This window comes from Notamacropus eugenii, chromosome 2, assembly GCF_028372415.1.
Source record: "Notamacropus eugenii isolate mMacEug1 chromosome 2, mMacEug1.pri_v2, whole genome shotgun sequence".
Classification (NCBI taxonomy): domain Eukaryota; kingdom Metazoa; phylum Chordata; class Mammalia; order Diprotodontia; family Macropodidae; genus Notamacropus; species Notamacropus eugenii.
This window is the reverse complement of record NC_092873.1, coordinates 430,020,541-430,040,956: the sequence shown is the minus strand read 5'-3', so window position 1 is coordinate 430,040,956 and position 20,416 is coordinate 430,020,541.

Below are 20,416 nucleotides of genomic sequence, written 5' to 3'. Positions count from 1 at the left end.
AGAAGGAAGAGGAGGGTCAAGGGACATTAAGCAGGCTATTTTATTGCTTTCCATTTCTGCTCATCTTCTGAATCAAGGAACCTAGTCCTTTCCTGTTCCAGGTCCTGGTCCCATAACACTCCTCCCCAGAGTACTTGGATTTTAAAAGGAAACATCTGGAGAGGGATTGTTTAACTCAAGGAGAGGTGACCTATGCTATCTAGTAAAAGATGACAGGTGGAAATTTCAGTGGCACTTAGGCTGGTCAATGTGACAATGCCCCCCTTCCTGCTGCTTATAGAAGGCAACATAGTGCTTTTTGAAGGGTTCTGACCCTTGCCTCTAGCTCAAGGAGTGAATCACCATTGGTTATTCAAGCACAGTGGGAGAGATATTTGGAGAGTGGAAGAGAATGTCCTCAAAACACATAGGTCAATTATATCACACAGGTCACCACCTACTCTGTCTAGGCATAAGGAAAACTTGAATCAAAATGCGCCAATGCATGGCCCAGAAAACACAGAACCATCACTTGTCCTGTGAGGTCAAACATTTTGGCCTTCTTGCTTTCAAAACAGGTTTTTCTGTTTCCTCAGCAAATAAGATAATGTTGAGAAGAAAGAGAGAGAGATTTACCAGCAAACCAAGTCTCTCTATTTGGAGATATGGTCACACAAAGGAAAGGTTTTGTTCCACCATGAGCAACTCAACACCACAAGTGCATACAAATTATTGCAGCTGTCACTATCACAACTTTCAGAGGAAATGCAGATGGTATAAAATAATATTCACAAATGGCTAATAGAATTTTAATAGCTTTAGAAAGAGGAGAAAATGAAGGTATTGAATCTACTTGAGATGTGAGGAGAATGAGATGGTCCTAGGAAGAGGAGGGAGGCAGGGCAAGCTTCATTTTGTTTTTTTCCCTATGTTGAGAAGTGGCAAATCCCTGGTGTATTGATTTATATGAGGATTAAACTATGATCACAGTCTCCAACCTAGCCTGGGAGGCATGTGCATAAAGTATGAGATTTGCAATATGCAAATGTCACCTATGATGAATGAAGTGCATCTAGTATCTCGAGGACACCCAGATGCTAACCAATCCTGCTTCCAAGCTGGAAACTCGAGGCATCAGAGCTCTGGAGCTTTTCTGAAACTAATTGATTTTTCTTTGCCCTGTGGAATTGATTTCTAAATGCTGGCCCCTGGACCCCAAATTGTTTTGTCCAGTTATTTGCATCCGTCCAGGAGCACTGACTCTCTTTCTTCTTCAGAGTTGGCAGAATTCCATAGTGATGAGTCTTCACCTCAGCTAGGGTAGACATTATGGAAGGTGAGGGTCTTTGGTGAGTGAAATTCTCTAATGTCCTGGTTTCTGAATCTTAGGACTGGTGCTGGAGACAATTTGGCCTGATATGTTTCCATCATCTCACATGGACAAGTGGCCAGTCTTGGTATACAATTGATAGGTTGTTGTCCTTCATCTTTGAAGGGGACCAAAACAACATCATTATGATAAAGTGAAATTTCAGTGTGTCTGACTGTGGCTGATCAGACCGATACGAATTCAGAATGCTCTACCATGGGTTGGGCACAGAGAGTTCATGTGAATGCAGAACTGACATACAATTGTTGACAGAAACTAAGATCTATTGCTCTGAACTTGCCTATCTGAGGATGCAGGTCTGCTGTCCTCTTCCCCATACCCTGAAGAACAGACACCAAATCTATGAACAATCTCCCCACTACCAGAGGATGCCTTTCTAACAGAGTTGCAGCTATAGTCAATCAGAAATTATCTCCGACAGCTATCCATATAAAATCCAATAAAGAGCAGATTCTTTGGTTGTTATCTTCGTAGTTGCCAGACTACCTGAAAGCTTTTTAGCCTAGATTCAGCTTTTCCTTCAAAATAGAACCTCTAGGCATCTGCTCTAAGTTTGTGCTTTCTGGGTGAACAGGACTCCCACAGCATTTGCTAATTGGTCCTAACTTTCCCACTACTGTTTTAAATTTTTAAAAAAGTTCCCTTTTTTTCTAGTGGGGGAGGAAAAAGAACAAAACCGTTGTAACAAATACAAAGTCAAGAAAAGCAAATTCCCACATAAGCCATGTCCAAAAATGTATATCTCATTATGTATATTTAATTCATCATTTTTTTGTCAGAAGATAGCTAACACTTTCTTTATCAGTATTCTGAAATCATGGTTAGTCATTGTATTGATCACAGTTCTTACGTCTTTAAAATATTTTTGTATTTATAATGTTGTTATTATCATATAAATTCTTCCCCATATTCTATAGTGGAAGTGACCACCACTGGATCAGAGTTTTGAGTCCTGAGCATCAGGAGATGCCCAGGAAGGCCATATCTTATGGGGTCCATTTTCTGGGACAATGGGCTTCCTGTATCTATGCATTTGAAAGATTGCCCCAAGCTGGTCAGGACACAGTGTAGCATAGGCTGGTGATGAAATAAAGAAGAAAAAGAAACTTAAGTGTTTGTGTAGTACCTACTATGTGCCAGACATTGTGCTACCAGTTTTTATCTCATTTGTTCCTCACAACAACTACAAAAGGTAGATACTATTATTATCTCCATTTTACAGTGGAGGATATTGAGTCAGAGAGCAGTTAAGTGTCTTTTCCATAGTCACATAGTTAGTAAGTATCATAGAGAATTTGAACTCTAGGCTTCCACACTCCTGATCCATGCTCTATCCATGGTGCCATTAATCTGCTAAAGTCAACTTAAACTAGCTCTTGAGAATCAGTTATTAAATTTTCAATGTGAGCATTGAATCCATAAGATTGTCGATGTACATGCCTCTTTTTTTTTTTTTTGGAAGTAGTGCTACTTTAAGTACTATAGTAATTTTAGTACTGTACTTAGAGAAAGAAGTGAAAAGATGATGGGAGGGGCATATTGTATGGCAGCAGACAGAAAGCAGGATGATTGGGTATGAATCATGGTGAGGTCTGGAGCCAACCAGATATAGTGGCCTAGGTAAATTTTCATTCACTCACTCATCAATCAAGAAGGCTCAACTCTAGGATGGGACATCCAAATCTGAGTGGATTACCTTCCCCAGAGATTGTGGGGTGAGGTGGAAATGAATTAGCTCATATTTTCTAGATGTCTAGCCCTAATTTCAAGTGGGGAGAAGAGGTGAAGCATGAGTTGCATTGGCCTAGGTGTTTGGGATGTGGAGTTCCATCAGTTTTCAGGATAGAACAAATGCAAATAGAGTTAGTTTTCAACCTGATAGATATAGGCAGGGTAGATTGGTAAACGTCCAATAATCAGTTCTGGAAAAATGTAGAAGGACACACTTTTAAGTTTAATTTTGATTATTAACACTTTCTTCACCACTTTTCTAAGTCTAAACAATCAACAAAATAATAAATCAAAGCCCTGATTGATAGTGACAATTTCTGAGGTGTAAATGTTCACTTTGAAAATTTAGCAAGCAGCATTGTATGAGCAGGATCTAGCATACCCCTGGATAAAAAAAAAAATCCTGATAGTGGGATTAGACATTAGATATTATAATACAACCAGCTGTAGAGTATTCTGATGACCGGTCACTATTAGTCCCAAGTGTCAGTTGATCAATCTAACCAATGACTCATCAGAGAAAACAAAATGATAAGAGTTCCCTGAATTTGAATTTTCTGAAAAATATCAAGTACTATATGTTTATAATGTTTTTATGAGTTTTGGTTCTTTTACCATTTAATTTTAATTTTTTTACTCACAACAAAGATTTTTAATATTCATTTTTCAAAATTTTGGTTTCAAATTCTCTCTTCTTCCTTCCCCTCCCCTCCCCTCCCCTTGCCAAGGCAAGCAATATGATATAGATTATACATGTGCAGTCATGCAAAACATTTCTATGTTAGCCATGTTGCTAAAGAAAACACATACAGAAACACACCCAGTAATAATAGTTTTTTATTTTTAAGGTATGCTTCAATCTGTATTCAGACTTCATCAGTTCTTTCTCTGGAGGTTGATAATATTTTTCATCATAAGTTCTTCAGAATTGTCTTGGATCATTGTATTCCGAGAATAGCTGTCATTCATTGTTGGTCATCATACAGTATTGCCATTATTGTGTAAAATGTTCTCCTGGTTGTGCCCATTTCATTTTGCATCAGTTCATGTAAGTCTTCCTAGGTTTTTCTGAAAGCATCCTGCTTGTCATGGCACAATAGTATGCCTTCACAAACATAAGGAAGGTATTATTATCAATAGACATTGCAAAAATTGAGACATGGACTAATAAAAATGAAAACTGACCTCCAGAAGAAGAGGAGCTCAGGAGTTTCTTGAAAAGAATCAAATAAATATTTCCTTCTTGAAAACATCAGCATCCAATTAGCTATGGTAGTCATGAGACCCTGTAGATCAGTATGACAAGCCAATCAGTCTAAGACTGGACAGCTGCCAGACTCACCAACTAAGACAAAAAGAATCAATACAATATCAGTCACTTAGTGGTATAGGCAGAAGGTGAATGAGACTGGAAGCTGCCAATGCAGCTATATCTTCTGCTTAAACAAAAACAAAACTTAGTAATCGCCATTATTCATGCCGTAAGACATGTTAGCCAAAGGGGTCCATATTCAATCTCATAGAAAATGTTTTTTTAAAAACCATTAGCATGGATCACCAAGTCTTTATGCAAATTTGATGGCTCTTGCTTCAGTCCTTAATGGAGTGTACCACCAGAGGGAGGGAGGTTTGAGGGAGAAGAGAAAGAGAGAGACAGAGACAGAGAAAGACAGGGGGAGAAAGGGAAAGACACAGGCAGGTGGAAACACAGACACAGATAGACACACACAGACCAACATAGAGACAAACATTCAGAGTCAGATATACAGACACTCAAAGACGGAGATAGAACTAGGAAGAGACACAGAGAAACAGGAAGAGAGAAGGAGAGATAAAGGGAGAGAGAAACAGACACATAATCATAGGGAGAGATAAAGACAAAAAGAGGGAGACAAGAAAAGGAGAGGAGGGGAAAAGAATCTCTCTCCTTCCCTCCCACTCTCCCTCTCATAACCAAGAAGACTGTTCTCCTTTATATTTTACTTATTTGCTAAACTCACAAAAATCAAAGATGGGTGTCTTTCCCTCCTCAGCTGTTTTGCAGCTCTATTAGGCTGTAGCTTACACAATTAACAGATTAACTTTGGTTTGGATTGACAGTATAGAAACAGGATTTAATAGGGCAGTTTGTAATCCCCTTCCCACCCCCAATTCAAACACCTTCCATCCTCAAATAAAAGGTAAATTCAGTCAACAACCATTTTCTTTGATTGATTGATTGACTTAATTGATTGGATTTGTGCCAAACTATGGTCTTGGTTGTGTATGTGTAGATCTATAAGTTATATGAGTGGTGGACAGGGTAGCCCTGAGATTTTGAAGGTACTGGGTTTGGTTATTAGGATTTTGAAGAAAGCATTCAAAAGGAAGACAATTCAGATTTTTTCTGCATAAGAGTCAAAGAAATGCCCTGTCTCTGTAGTCAGAAGTCTGAGGATCAAATCCTGTCTCTTAACTGCTTACTACTTATGTGAACTTGGGTAAGTCACTTAGCTTCCTTGGACCTCAGTTTCCTTATCTGTCAAATGAGGACACTGAACTAATGACCTCTGGGGTCCTCTTGGGCTCTAATTTTATGATCCTAAGAAATCACATCCATGTTCTACCAATGTAGTATTTGGCTAAAGCCCTGGGCAATTAAAGAGACAGCAGCTTTGTTCTTTCTGGGGAGGACTTGAGCTACTTTCAACAGAGTGGGGTAAGTTAGGAATTGTCAGCACAACATAGACAAAAGAAAAGTCCTTTTAAAGTAAGGTTATAAAGCAAAGTTTAAAGATGAGATTTCATGACTTCCCTTGGAAGGCTATTCTATACCTAATAAATTGTTTCAGTCATTTTTTTCAGTTGTGTCTGATTCTTCATGACCCCATTTGGGGTTTTCTTGGCAGAGATAGTGGAGTGGTTTGCCATTTCTTTCTCAAGCTCAATTTACACATAAGGAATGGAAGCAAATAACATTAAGTGACTTGCCCAGGGTCACACAGCTAGTGTCAGATTTGTAAGTACAGCCAGATTTGAACTCAGGAAGAGGAGTCTTCCTGACTCCAGGTGTGGAGTCACTCCATCTATTGTACCACTTAGCTAATAAATTTACCAGCCCCACATTTCTTCCCTTAATACTAAGACCAAATTGTCCTTAATTGAGATTATGACCTTGACTCCTAAGCACCTCTTGTTCACTTAAATGCTGCAGGTAATGGAGTCAAAATGGGCCTGGTCTTAGAGTGGGCACATTAGAAAATCTTACTGGGATTTATTTATTGGTGGGTTTTTTTTTCACTATACTTTCTTGTATGGAAAGTACTAAGGCAATGCCTGGAATCTCTCTCACCTCCCAGGAGTTCCTGAATCTCTCCCTTTTGCTTACACTGCAGAGATATTAAACACATTATTCTATTTTGATTGAATGCCAGTAAAATTAAATTCCATCTTTCCATCTGCGGCATCAAGCAGGGACTGCAGCCCTGCGGAAAAAGGGGAGAGTGGCATTGCAGAGGGACCCCTTCCGGACTCTTCTGAACATATCGTATTCTGCTTGACATGATGAATTTTTTCGCTTCCATGACACAAATTTCCACATCTGTTCTGTCTATACCTCCCAGATGCCTTGACAGGTGTACTCTCCTTTAAAGCAATGCTAGGAAGCTGACAGATGAACTGTCGGTGGTGAATAAAGGGTAAATCCATAGTGGGTGGGAGTTTAGGGTGGTTAGGGAGGGTGACTCTTACACTTTATCTGTCTTTTTTTTCTTTATTAATTTGACTTTAATTTCCCCAAGCACACCCCTAGCATCCATCCTTCACTGTCCCAAACCCTGGCTGGGGGCTCTGCAGCATTTGGCATGGAAACTGTTTCTCCTTTCTCTTTTTCTGGCTTTGCCCCACCACCCTTCCTGCCTACCTCCTCCCCCTAGGGAGTGAAAAGTTAAATGATGTTAATCTGCCAAATATTTCTGATCATTAGGAGAACCATAAAAATTAACATAACCATCAGAGGAAATGAATTGCCAAAGAAGACAAGGTTAGAGGGGAGAAAGGGAAGGGAGCTGGTGGGTGTCTCCTTTGTGTGCTTTGAAGGACAAGAATTACATAACAGTTGGGGGCAGCCCAGGCAGCTGAGATAAGATGTAGTGACCCTACTTCTTGTGCTAAGATTATCTTCAGAAGACCAAGGCAGACCAGTGACCAGTAAGGGAAGTCTGAGGAGGGATTCTCCAGGGTCTAGGTGGAGAAGATGATGATTATTTCTTAATTCTGGCTGAAAAACAGAAATGGGGGAACATGAGGGCGGTGGGATGGAGAAAAGCCCATGCAGTGGCCTCCTGTGGGAAATACCATTAATAATTAATACCCAATAATAACCAAATCCATGGGAGACTCATTAAGAATAAAGTCTTGACAGACCCACTGATGGATGCCTGTAGCTTTTACTTCTTCATCAGTTTGCAGGATTGGTTCAGCAGGGATTTGAACGCACATAAGTGATGACAAAAAAATGGATAAATAGCAGGTTTGTTCACGGAAGAAGCTTATTCATCCCAATAGGGTTTTTTTCATTTTAGGTTTATGGCTTGGTGGGGAATTTCCCTTTAATTGGGATTGTAATATAACTACGGAACCTGTCAACATTTACAAGAGAGATGGGAGGGTAATTCTTCCTAACTTGTTTGTTGTTATTATTATAACACTGGTTCCTTTAGGACGCTTCGCTTAGAAGAAGGAAAAAACTGAGCTGTTGAGAGAGACAGACAGACAGACCTAAAAAGAATCAGAGATAGTAAGGGAATAAGCAACAGAGACAAAGAGAATAAGAGACAGAGAAACAAAAAGACAGCGAGACATGGGGAGAGAAGAGAGACAGAGACACAGAGAGAAAACGTCTTAGAGACAGAAATAGAGATAGAAACATACACACGCACACACACACAGAGCTGCAGACTCATGAGACACACACACACACACACACACAAACACACACACAGACAGAGAGAGACAGAGACAGAGAGGGCCACTGACTCTATTGTTTATAGTGTTTGCAATTCTGAATCACTGGAATTGTAGATTCCTAGAATTTCAGATGTGGAAGAGATCTTCAAAATCTTCTAGTCTAATCCCTCCATTTTATAGATGGGGAAAGTGAGTATAATAAGGGTGGTGAGTCACTTTGAACAAGGGGCTATTGAGTAGCAGAGATGGCATTAGAATCCAGGTCTTTTAATTCCCAAGATGGTACTACTAGAAATCTCTGGAACTCTTAGGTAATCAGTTAACATTTGAGACTCAAACTTAGAAGGGACTATAGAAGTCATGCAGTCTATTTTTAAAATAAGGAAGCTGAGACCCTGAAAAGTTTGCCCTTGGCTTACCCAAGCACATACAGTCAAACCTGAATGTCCTCGTGATAAAGGTGGGGGTACCTGTCCATGGTCCTGAGGATGTCCCTATGGCTCTGGGCATTACCCTGACCTGTCCTTTTTCCCCCCTTTGGTGAAAGCACAGGGGACTATAACTAATGACCATTTTACCATATATTTGAATACCCTTGGAAGGACGATAAAATACCAAGAGAGATATTCCTCATTTCCCCCAGACACAAAATATGATGGGCAATTAGAGGATTCTCCTGAATTTAAAAACTAGAACTGAGTTACAAGCAACTTGGTCTCAGGAAAAGTTTCTTTGATTTGCCTAAAGCAGTTGGTCTGGGTTCTAATCTAACCTGTGACTGTGAGTTCAACCTTTGCCTCTTGGCTAGTAATTTAACCTCTCTCTAAACCTCAGTTTCCCCATAATCCATCACAGTCCTTTGCACACAGTAGGCATTTAAATGTTTGTTGGATTTGAGTAGACCATAAAATACTTTATGTAAAGCTACTTAGTCCAAGCCATACAGGAAGGAGAATCAGAGTCTCCACTGCAAGGGGAGGGCAAGTTTAGGCAAATCAGGCCTCCAGTGACAAGGAATCCTCCCCCCGCCTCCCATCAAACCCGAATTTGCCTTTTCACTACTTTCTCCCATTGCTCCTAATTCTATCCTCTGGGACTAAACAGAATAACGCTAATCTATTTTCTGTATGACAGTTTTGAAAGCATTTGAATAATTGCTATATAGTTAATTCTCAATTATCCATTCTAATGGGAAGGAAGGAGAGGGGGTGGATAATCCACACAGCCCATTTCTGTTTGCTTTGAGATTCAGTATGTTGTATTGCTGCCCCATATTTACCATCATGAGAAGATGAAAGGCCATTTTTAGGTGTCTGTAGTCTGACTTTGGCCTCTACTGGGGGAAAAAATGCTATGAGTAGTCCACTAATCAGGTGATATACCTAACAGATAAGTGCAAGTTAATTGCTCCATATTTCTGGAGCAATTTAGGAGGACTCTTTCAGAAAGAGTTTGAGGAGTTACAAATATGTATTTCACCAAGTTGGGAAACAGGATTATTCCCAATGACCACCAGAGGGCAGAGCTAAAGTTTTAGGCGGCGTTCTACAGGAGGAAAGCCTTCAGAGACCAGATCTGCACCTCCATAGCTGGAGTATCTGTGCCAGAAAGATCTGGGGGGATCTCATGCACCCAACTTGCTTCAGGCCCACCTCCCCAATGGCAGATATGGCTCTTCCCATGCATCTAAATAAAATGGCTGCTGCAAATAGAATCGTCCCAATATTGTGGTCACATAAAATAAGCTGCCTACACATCATTTTTTGTTTCTCCTCTCAGACTTTAAAAACCTTGAACTAGGAGGTCTCCTAGAAAGCCATTGAGTTCTTCCCTTTGCCTCCACGTAGAGAAGGAGGACTGTGCTCAGAGAAAAACAGTTTGCCACCTTCTTTGTAGGACCTTCATAGGATCACTGGCTTTTAGAGACAGGGGAGATTTAGAAATCATCTAGTTCAACCTCTGTATTTTACAGAGGAGGAAACTGAGGTCCAATGATGTGCCAGTGGTGTACCTTGCTTATAGCCATCATAAGTACTTCCCAAGATTTTAACATGTCAGCTGGGAACCTCTTACAGTATCACCAAGTTCTTCTATAGTGAAGGTTAATTTGCTACATTCTTATCTCCCCTCCCAGATGATAGGATCCTCAAGGGCAAGGAGCTGTTAGTTTTCATCGCTCTATTCCCCAAAGCAACTAGTTCAGTTTCTTGTAATTTTTAATTTCTTTTTCTTCTTTCCTCCCTTCTCTTCCTCTTTCTCTCTGCCTCTGTCTCTCTCTCTTCCCCTCCTCCCTCCTTTCTTTCTTTCTCTCTCTCTTTCCTTTCTTTCCTCTTTCCTTCCATCCTTCTTTCTTTCTTTCCTTCCTTCCTTTTTCTGTGCTAGGGCTCAAAATAATAAATATGTATTTATTAAGTACCTACTGTTTATTCAAGGCACTCAGAGAAACAAAGACAAAATTCAAGTAACTGCTTATGGATTGAGATCTAACAGGGATCTTCAGGGTCATCTTGTCCAGTTCTCTCATTTTATACATAAGGAAACTGAGGTGCAGAGATGGGAAGGGATTTACCTGAGGTCACATATGTTTTGAGGGGCAGACCTGAATTTGAACCCAAGTCCACAAACATTCAGGAACAAAAACAACAGTTGGCATTTGTATAGATAGCACTTTAAGGTTTGCAAAGTGCTTTAGGTATGTTGTCTTCAAGGTGCTAGTGAGAGAATGTTGTTGAATTTGGCACATAAAGATCCCTGGGCATAATTCATTGGTTTCCAGGAATTATAATATGATGTAACTAAAATAATGATAGCTAGCATTTGTACAGCGATTTAAGGCTTGTAAAGCACTGCACATTTGTTATCTCATTTGACCCTGTGAGGTGCTATTAGTAGGCAGCAAGTGGCAGAACTGTGGTTGGGTAACAAATGCTCTGATACAACAGCTAGCAGGTATATAGAGCTTTAAAGTATTCGCAGTGCTTTACCCGTGTCATCTCATTTGACCCACATGACAACCCAGTGTGCTACTATTATCTCCATTTCAGAGATGAGAAAACTGAGGCCCAGAGTGGTTAAGTGACTTGTTCAGAGTCCCTTAGCTTGTAAGTATCTGAAGGAAGATTTGAATTCAGGTCTTCTTTACTGTAAGTCCAGTGCTCTTATCCACTACACCATCTTGTTTCAGCTGTATCTAACTCCTTTAGACTAACTCCATGGACTTTGACCATGGGTTGATTTTTTTTTTTCTCAAGGATACTAGAGTAGTCTGCCACTTCCTTCTCCAGTGTGTCCTCATTTTACAGAACAGAAACTGGGTTTTTCCTGGGTCACACAGCTAATAAGTGTCTGAGGTCAGATTTGAACTCACAAAGATGAGTTTCCTTATTCTAGGCCTGGCACTCTAACCACTATCCTACCTAGCTGTCTAAGAGACATATACAGATAATTGTAATGCATATGAGATGATAATAAGTACAAGGCAATATAAGAACAAAATGTAATGAGATGTATGAAGGAGAGATTCTTTCCAATTGGACTGAATTGGACAGGTTTTCTGAAGGTGATCACTGAGATGCTCCTTGAGGAAATGAAGAACTTTCAAAAGTTAGAACTGTCCCCAAGTGGGAGTTGGGGAATCAGAGCCTGATATCTATCCCAGGTATGGATGATGGCATGAACAAAGGGTTAGAAATGGATGGTATAAGATGAGAAGAGAATTAGTCAATGCCCTAATTTGGCTGGAAGGTAGAGTTCATGCAAACGTGAATTGGAACTAGATTTAAGAGAGCTTTGAAAAGCAGGTCCACATTTAACTTGCTCAATAAATGTTTATTGAGTGAATAAATGGCAGCTATCTTTGACAAAAAAAAAAAAGGTCAAATTTCTAAGCAGGTGGATTCACTCCACTCTTTACCCTCTCATTCTCAGAAACATACTATACCTTAGAGTGAAGTATCTACCATTAATTTAATTTCTCCCCCAACTCCTTTTTATCCCACATGAGGTGTCATCTCTTCACTCACTTCCTATTCCAGTCATTGGAGGCATTTCTTATGTGATATCCATCCTTCCCTCCTTAATTTCCTATTCCTTCTTCCAGCTGGCTCCTAAAATCCCAGGAGTATGGGACAATAGTTAGAGTTTGACTTTCTCTCTCTCCCTCCCTCTTTCCTTTCTTCTTTCTATCCCTGTCTCTCCCATATTTTCTAGACTGTATTAGAATTGCTGAGTCTAACAGATTTTGGACTCTCTTTTGCCTTGCCTGTGAATTTGCAATGGGCATCATGTTCCCAGGGCCTTCATATAATTAATGTTAATAATTAGTGTAAATACACTGCAGAGATTCACAGCACAATAGATCACACGTGGGTCTAATTGGGACCGAAGGCACAGTAGCCCCAATCCTGAGGCCTTTAGGATAAGGGAATTAGAGGCATCTGAAGGGTTCTAAGAGAGGCTAATAAGACACAAGAGGATTATGTAATTAACAGAGTGAGTGTTGTCCTGGAAAACATTCTGAAAGGTTCTCCAAGAGGTCTCGCCTCTCCGAAGGCAAATTCTCCATTCAGGATGATGCTTCCCTTTTAGATTGTTTGCTGTTGTTTCTCTCTTGGGGTACACAGTGGGGAGAGAGAAGAGCTTTGGTTTACATTTCTTTCTGCCAGTGGCTTGGGAAGATAATTAAAGCTGTATCTATAAGGTCCCATGAAGTAGGGCATTGAAGCAATCAGTTGGATAATTTAGGTCAAGTACAAAACCAAAACACAAGCACACAAAAAAACACTGTGCAATTCTTCTTGGCCTGGGTTATCCTGTTAGACTCTTTCTAGTGATTTATTCACCAGGTAATTCTTTATCATCTTCTCTGTATTGACATGAAGTAAAAACCATAGGCAGTGCACTGAAAAAAGTCCCCAACAATTTATCAAATGAGTTTAGTGGTGTGCAGATAATTGTTTTAGTGATGTATAAGCTCCTTGAGGGCAAGAGCTGTATTTCCATTTTTTTCTTGGTATCTCCAGTACTAGTTTAGTGTCTTGCACATACTGAGCACTTAATAAATATTTGCTAAATGTAAGTGATTGGGGGAACTTTGCTCTCTTCACTGGCCTCTCTAATACTGTGTTGATATATCCCATTATCCAAAAAATGCCACTTTCAGGCAGGAAATTGTCTTTTGCTTTGTTTATATCCAGAATGCTTAGCAGAGTCCTTGGTACATAATAGTTCTTAATTAATGTTGGTTTACTGACTGACTTTGTCAAAAGGGCTGAAAGGTACTTTAAGGCAGGGATTCTTAAACTTTTTCCACTTGTGATCCCCTTTCATGTTTCAGCAACTGGCATTTAGGGTTAGTGTTAGTTGGTATTCCAGGGCCTGAGGGCATTCAAAGTGTAGAGTGCATGTTTTGAGTTCAGCACCAAGGCTGTGGTGCAATTGTGCGATGCAACGAGAACAAACACTGCCAGAAACACCTCGGATTCACTACGCATTAATTTTGAATTAATTTTTGGTCATTGTAAGTTCAGAAACCTTTTACTTTCAAGATCCCATGTGGGATTGTGACCCACTGTTTAATAAATGATGGCCTAGTGGTTAGTGTTAGACTTGGAGTCAAAAGAACCATGTAAAATCCTGTCTCTCACTTACTAGATATGTGATCCTGGGAAGTTACATAACCTCTACCAGTCACTGCTAGATGGTGCCATAGATAGAATGCTGTTCCTGGAGTCAGAAAGACTCATCTTCTTGAGTTCAAATCTGGCCTCAGACCCTTATTAGCTGTGTGACCCAGGGCAAGTCACTTAACTCTGTTTGACTCAGTTTCCTCATCTATGCATAGCAAACTGTAAGAAGAGATATTATGGTATCTTGTTTTGCTTTCACAAAAGTTATTGGGAAATAATCAGGATTCTTGGGGAAGTTCATTTATTTTATTTTACCAAGACAATGACCATCCGGGGCCAGGGGGACTAGAAAGGTTAAACTGGAAAAACCAGTTCAAGCTTGAAGAGTCATACCCTCCTCATAACTCACAAGTACCTTCATGATCATGCCTGCAAAATCTACATAATCTACATACAGAGAGGATGTAGGGAAAAGAATGCAAAGCATTTGGGGAATTTGACTCACCCTAACTCTAGCAGGAGGGATAGAACTGGGTAATCTCACTCCTGCCTCTGTATTGGTGAGAGTGTTTCTAATGAGCACCTCACTCATTTGCTCGAGAAGAGTAATAAAAGCCTCCTCTGCCCACTCTGTCTCTGAGTTCTTTCAGTGAGAAGATGTTTACTGTACTAAGGAGGAACCCATGTGGCTCTTCCTAAGGGCACACTACCAGGGAAGCAGTTGGCAGTTGGCCTTGGGCTAGCACCCTGCCCCTGCCTGGGAAGTCCTGGGATCCTCACGGATGAGTTTCTCACACAAACCATTCCAATATATTTCCCAAGAAAACCCCAAATGAAGTCAGGAAGAGTAGGAATGACTGAAAATGACTAAATAACAACAATTACAACAAAATGAGGTTAATAATAGTACCTCCCTCTCAGGGTTGTATGAGGATCAAATGAGATAAATGTGTAAAGTGCATTGGAAACCTAAAAGTGTTATATAAATGCTGGCTATTGCTGTCCTTCACATACCTTAACTATTCCAAAACCTCTGTAGTATATTTGGTAAACAACTCCCTCAAACATTGTGTATCATACCTCTTAGCCTGAGAATTTGTGACTCCTGATCATGAGCCAGTGTTGTCCAGGACCTTATGGAGAAACAGGGGAATATTAGTGATGCTTCAAGTTGATAGAACAAGAAGGCCCATTTATATAGTATCTTCTGTGGACCAGGCACTGTTCTAAGTGTTTTATAATACTATCTCATTTAATCCTCCATCTCTAGTCCCTGTTATTTTGGGGAAGATCACTGGATTACAGTCAGGAAGTCTAGCCTCATTCAAATCCCAAGACAGTTCTGCATTTATAGTAGGTGATTAATAGTATTGAAATAAGTTCTAGTCTTACCATTGCCAACTATTCAGTATGTGAGTTCAGAAGATTAAGTTAACCAATTCATTCATCAGTTATCCTATATGAAATCTGAGATAATAATACCAGAACTCCTGTGATGAGCTCTTATTCCCATCTTTTGTCATGGCATGTAAATAATCATGGGTCTTTCAAAGTCTATGACTAGGAACATCACTCTTTAGCCAGAAGGGTCCAGAAGAGAACCTTTAGGCAGGGAACAGGGGCTCCATGGTGCCTGAGCTTCACAATGCAGTAAGTTTAAGGTTCAGGGAAGGGAAGGGAAACTAGCCAGTAAAACTCAAGTCAACTGGGCATCTTTTGGCCATTCCTTTCGAGAGGAAAAGGAAGGGGATGGGGAGATGGACAGGAGAGGAGAAACTGAGTCTACTCATGGGGTTGTGTTCATCCTTCGTTGCTGAAGAAGACCATGCCATCAGAAAAATGATGGCATGACTTGCACTTGACTTTGTTTTGAGAGAGGGAGAGCTGTGTAAGGTCACCAGCCTCACTTCTCCTCCAGAGCCATCTGAATCCAGTGACCTGATATTTGTCAGGATGACTGGAGATGACAAAGTCAAGTGCAAGTCATATCATCATTTCTCTTATGGCATGGTCTTCTTCGGCAATGAAGGATGAACCAACAACAACTAGGAACATATGCTCAGGAAAGTCCTACCAAACTGGAAAAAATTAGAGTACAATTATTACTTAAGTCCAGCTAAGTGCAGATAGAGTCTCGACAACAGATTCAAATATAGGGGAAGGGTTCCTTTTGATTCACAGAAATGCATGATGAAGAGATAGCAACTACTAAAAGGACAGAAAGACTTTGATCTGTATCAGTGGAGAGACTACCCATGCTGATACAATAAATGAATTATTTGACATTGATATATTAGGAACCCTTCCTATCTCACAAGGTGGTGTTCAAATGAAATGATATATGAATTAGTACCCTGGAGAGTATAAATACACTGAGGCTTCTTAACCTTTTATGCATGTCATAGATCCCTCTGGCAGTCTGATGAAGCCTATTCACACTTCTCAGAATAATGATTTAAAAAAAACATAATTGAAAGAAGTGCCAAATTTTATTTAGAGGTTAGAAAATAAAAAGGTACAATATGTTCCTATCCAAATTTGCTAGCACCCTAAAATCTATCCATGAATCCCTAGGTTAAGGACCCCTGCTCTATATACATGTTGGGTGATATTGCTATTCTAAGAAGTGGGGGATCTCAAAGGTGACTGAGAATAGCGAAGAACTTTTGGATCCAAACAATGTCAGCTCTGAAATTGTCCAGACCACTAATATTACCCTGGCTAGAGTATACAGATTCTAGGATTTGAGCTAGAAAGAACCTCAAAGATCATCTCTCTCATTTTATAGAGAAAAATACTAAGGCCCAGAGAGGTGAAATAACTTACCCAGAGTCACATTGCTCATTCGATGTAAAGTTGCCATCTGAATCTATGTCCTCTGATGCCAGGCCAGAGGTTTTTACAATATTAACAATACATATCTTTACTCTCCAAGTCATACTTCATTGGCTTTGTTTAGACAAGGAAGGGACTTCAGGGGTCATCTAGTCCAACCTGTGCCTGAAAAAGTATATCATCATCTTCATCATCATCATCATTGTCATCACCACCATCACCACCATCACCATCACCATCAACATCACGATTAGCATCATCATGAAGGTCATCATTATCACAACATCACATCATCAAGATCATTATCATCAAACTCATTATCATATCATCCAAAATTATCATCATCATCATTGTCAAAATCATCATTATGATTATTGTTATTATTGTAACACCCTAGAGTAGATTATCATTATTAAATCCTTCCAATGTGCCAGGTCCTGGAAATACAAACGCACAAGATATCATTCAGTCTAATGCTTAATCTTACTGATGGGGCAGCTGAAGTCCCGAGGACTGAGGTGACTAAATTAAACAGATAATAAACAACAGAGCCAGAATTAAAACCATGGTCCTTGATTCCCAATATCCCTCTCTTTCCATTCTGTCTTCTCCAAGTCAGTGAGTCTTTGCCTTCAGGGAGCTTCCATTCTAATGGAATAATATAAAAAGAGAAATAAAAAAAAGGGAACCATAAAGGGGAATCACCATGGCTAGGGCAGGGGGGGTCTTGATTTGGTGATTAATGAGGGGATGGCGAGTGAGTAGTCCATTGATGTGCTCTTTCCAGAAACAATCATGTTGTTGATTGGATGACAGTTCAAAAGAAAAGTGATACAAGAATGGGTTGGGTGGCTGAGGGGCATTATGCTTATCAATATATGGAATATGACTGGGTGCAGAAGCATGGTCCCAGGAGAGCTGTTTGGAGCTGAGTGCAGCATGTACACCATTCTACCTTACAATATGTACCTTTACGTATTATTATAAATAATAATAGGAGTATTGCTCTTTTAGCTATTTCAAAATTGCTTTTCTGAGTGGCTGAACAAATCCCCAGCTGGTACAATAGTGTGTTACTTTTACACCACTACTTTTCAAATAAAAATAAGTTATTTTAATCAAAATAATCATAATATGACTACAAAATTGAGTCAGATGCAGCAAAATCTTTTTCACAAAGGAAACCACCTTGATGAGATTACAGATACCTCCACTGAAATAAGTATGTTCCAAAATGTAGAGCTAGAATAAGATAGATTTTTTTTTTCCTACCTGGGCTATAAACAGTTGAGCAGGGAATGTGGTATATGGTGCAGAGGACTGTTTCACCCTAGTTGTAACACACCAGGAAATCGGGTGGTGTAGTTTTCACCACTAAAAGGTTGAGGAGAAAAGCACACTCATGAGGGAGCCATAATGACAATGGGCCACAGGACTGAGCTTGTCAGAGGACTTCTGAATGAAGGATAAATGAAGATTTTAGTCAATAAGAGTCACAGCTGGAAGGAATGTTAGAATGCCATCAAGTCCAAAATTGAGGCATAAAGAGAGTAAATGACTTGCCCAGGGTCACACAGCTAGGAAGTGTCTAAGGTCAGATTTGAACTCTGAAAGATGAGTCTTTCTGCCTCTAGGCTGGGCGCTCTATCCTCTGCACCATCAGTACCTTATTCATTATGCTGTATTGCCTCTGAGGGGAGGAATTCTATCTACTTCAGAAAAATTTGTTGTCTCCTTCCACCACTAGAGACCTTGAGAAAAAGTTCCATTTACCCTGTATTAGTTGTGACCGTCTCCAAGACATGATTCAGGCAAAAAGACTATAGGTTTGATGGCAAGGACTATATTATCTCTCTGTGTGACCCAAGGTTGCTTGCCTAAGCTTCCACATGTAGCAGGATATCACACATACCTACTGAGTAGCAGGTCCTGCCTCTAGCAGCAATCAGCAGATGTTTTCAGATATTGCTTCCCAGTGCAGCCCTCCATAATAGTCCTTTCCAACATCCTTCTTTAGGTCAACATTTCATTCCTCTTGCACTTCTCCTCAGTTCTCAGCAGATTGTGATCAGTAGAACACTCACTTGGAGTCAGGATTACGTGGGTTCAAATGACAACTTTGATGTGTCCTATGTGCCCCTTAGCAAAAGTCACAAACTCTCTGTAGGCTACTTTCCTCACTTGTAAAGGGAGGATATTAAATTTGATGGGCCTTATCAGCTCTAAATCTATGAGTACACACAGAAGCCCTGGCCAGAGCTCAAATACATAGATCCAGAGGCCTCTATTTCTGAAACTTCTCCCACAATCCTTGCAGCCCTATAGAAATCACACAGAAGGCCTTTATAACAAATACCCTCACCTCCCACTTCCTTTTGTTGTTGCCTCATTTCAATCATGTTTGACTCTGTGGCCTCATTTGGGGTTTTCTTGCGAAAGAAACAGAAGAGGTTTGACATTTCCTTCTCCAGTTCATTTTATGGATGAGGAAACTGAGTCAAACAGGGTTAAGTGACTTGCCCAGGGTCACCCAGCTAGTACATGTCTAAGACCAGATTTGAACTCACAAAGAGGAGTCTTTCTAATTCCAGGCCTGGCACTCAACCCACTGTACCCCTTTCCACCTTACAACTAGATCCCTTTCCTCAATTCCCTGTTGGTTTGGGGTAACTCTTGACAGTCTGATGGTCCCTTTCACTTAGAACCTATGCTTTACACTAGCTGCCCACATGCTTCTGAGTATCAGAAGATTCATAAGATACCCTACAACACTTATGCACACTGTCTCCCCCTTCCCTCCCGCTTTTCTTGCATTCTGATATGATTCTCCATGGAAAAGCAAAGCAGGTTAGTCTGACTACCTGGAGCTCCTTCTAGAAAGATCTAGGGGAGGGAAGAGGAAATAATCAATCTTCTAACATTATTGCACAGCAGGGAGAGAAGGTTTGTAGTCTTGCTGCACATCATCATCACATATTAGCATCATTATATCTAATACATAGTTGTAAGCTATAATTATATCACATTTAATAATTACTATTATTATTTTAAAAGCCTATATGTACATAATGCTTTACAATTTACAAAATATCTTTCTCACAACAACTCCAAATAATGCAAATATTCCCATTTTACATAGGAGGCGAAGCCCAGAGTTAAGGTGGAAATGGAAGCAGGCGTTCCGACTACAGCTCTCCATCTCTTTCTCACATTAGCCTGGATTAGTTTACTTTATGACTGAGCTATCACTTTAGAAAGAATACACATGACCAGTAAGGCAATAGAATGGAGGTCTAGCTTTGATACGCTGGGACGGGGATGGACCTTGATATATTAGAAATTGTACTGGGTTTGAAATCAGTAAGTTTATGTTTGTTGTTAAATGACTTAGTCATGTCCAGCTCTTGATGACCTTGGTGGGGTTTTCTTGGCAAAGATACTAGAGTGGTTTGCCATTTTCTTCTCCATTTTACAGTTGAGGAAATTGAGGTAAACAAGGATTAAGCAACTTACTCAAGATCACACAGCAAGTAAATGGACTTGAACTTGGATCCTCCTGATTCCAGGTACAAATTGCTGTTTGCTATACCACTTAGCTGCCCTTGAAAAGCATCTATACCATTTAGTAGTTGAGTCACCCTGGACAATGAACTTAACCTCTCAGCCTAGTTTTCTCATTCTGAAAGAGGAATTCACAATAACACCTACCTCACAGGCTTATGGTAGGGCAGCTAGGTGGTGTAGTGGATAGAGCACCAGTGTAGGAGTCAGGAGGACCTGAGTTCAAATCTCACCTCAGACACTTGACACTCACTAGCTGTGTGATCTTGGGCAAGCCACTTAACCCCAATTGCCTCATTCTGGGTCATCTCCAGTCATCCTGATGAATGTCTGGTTACTGGATTCA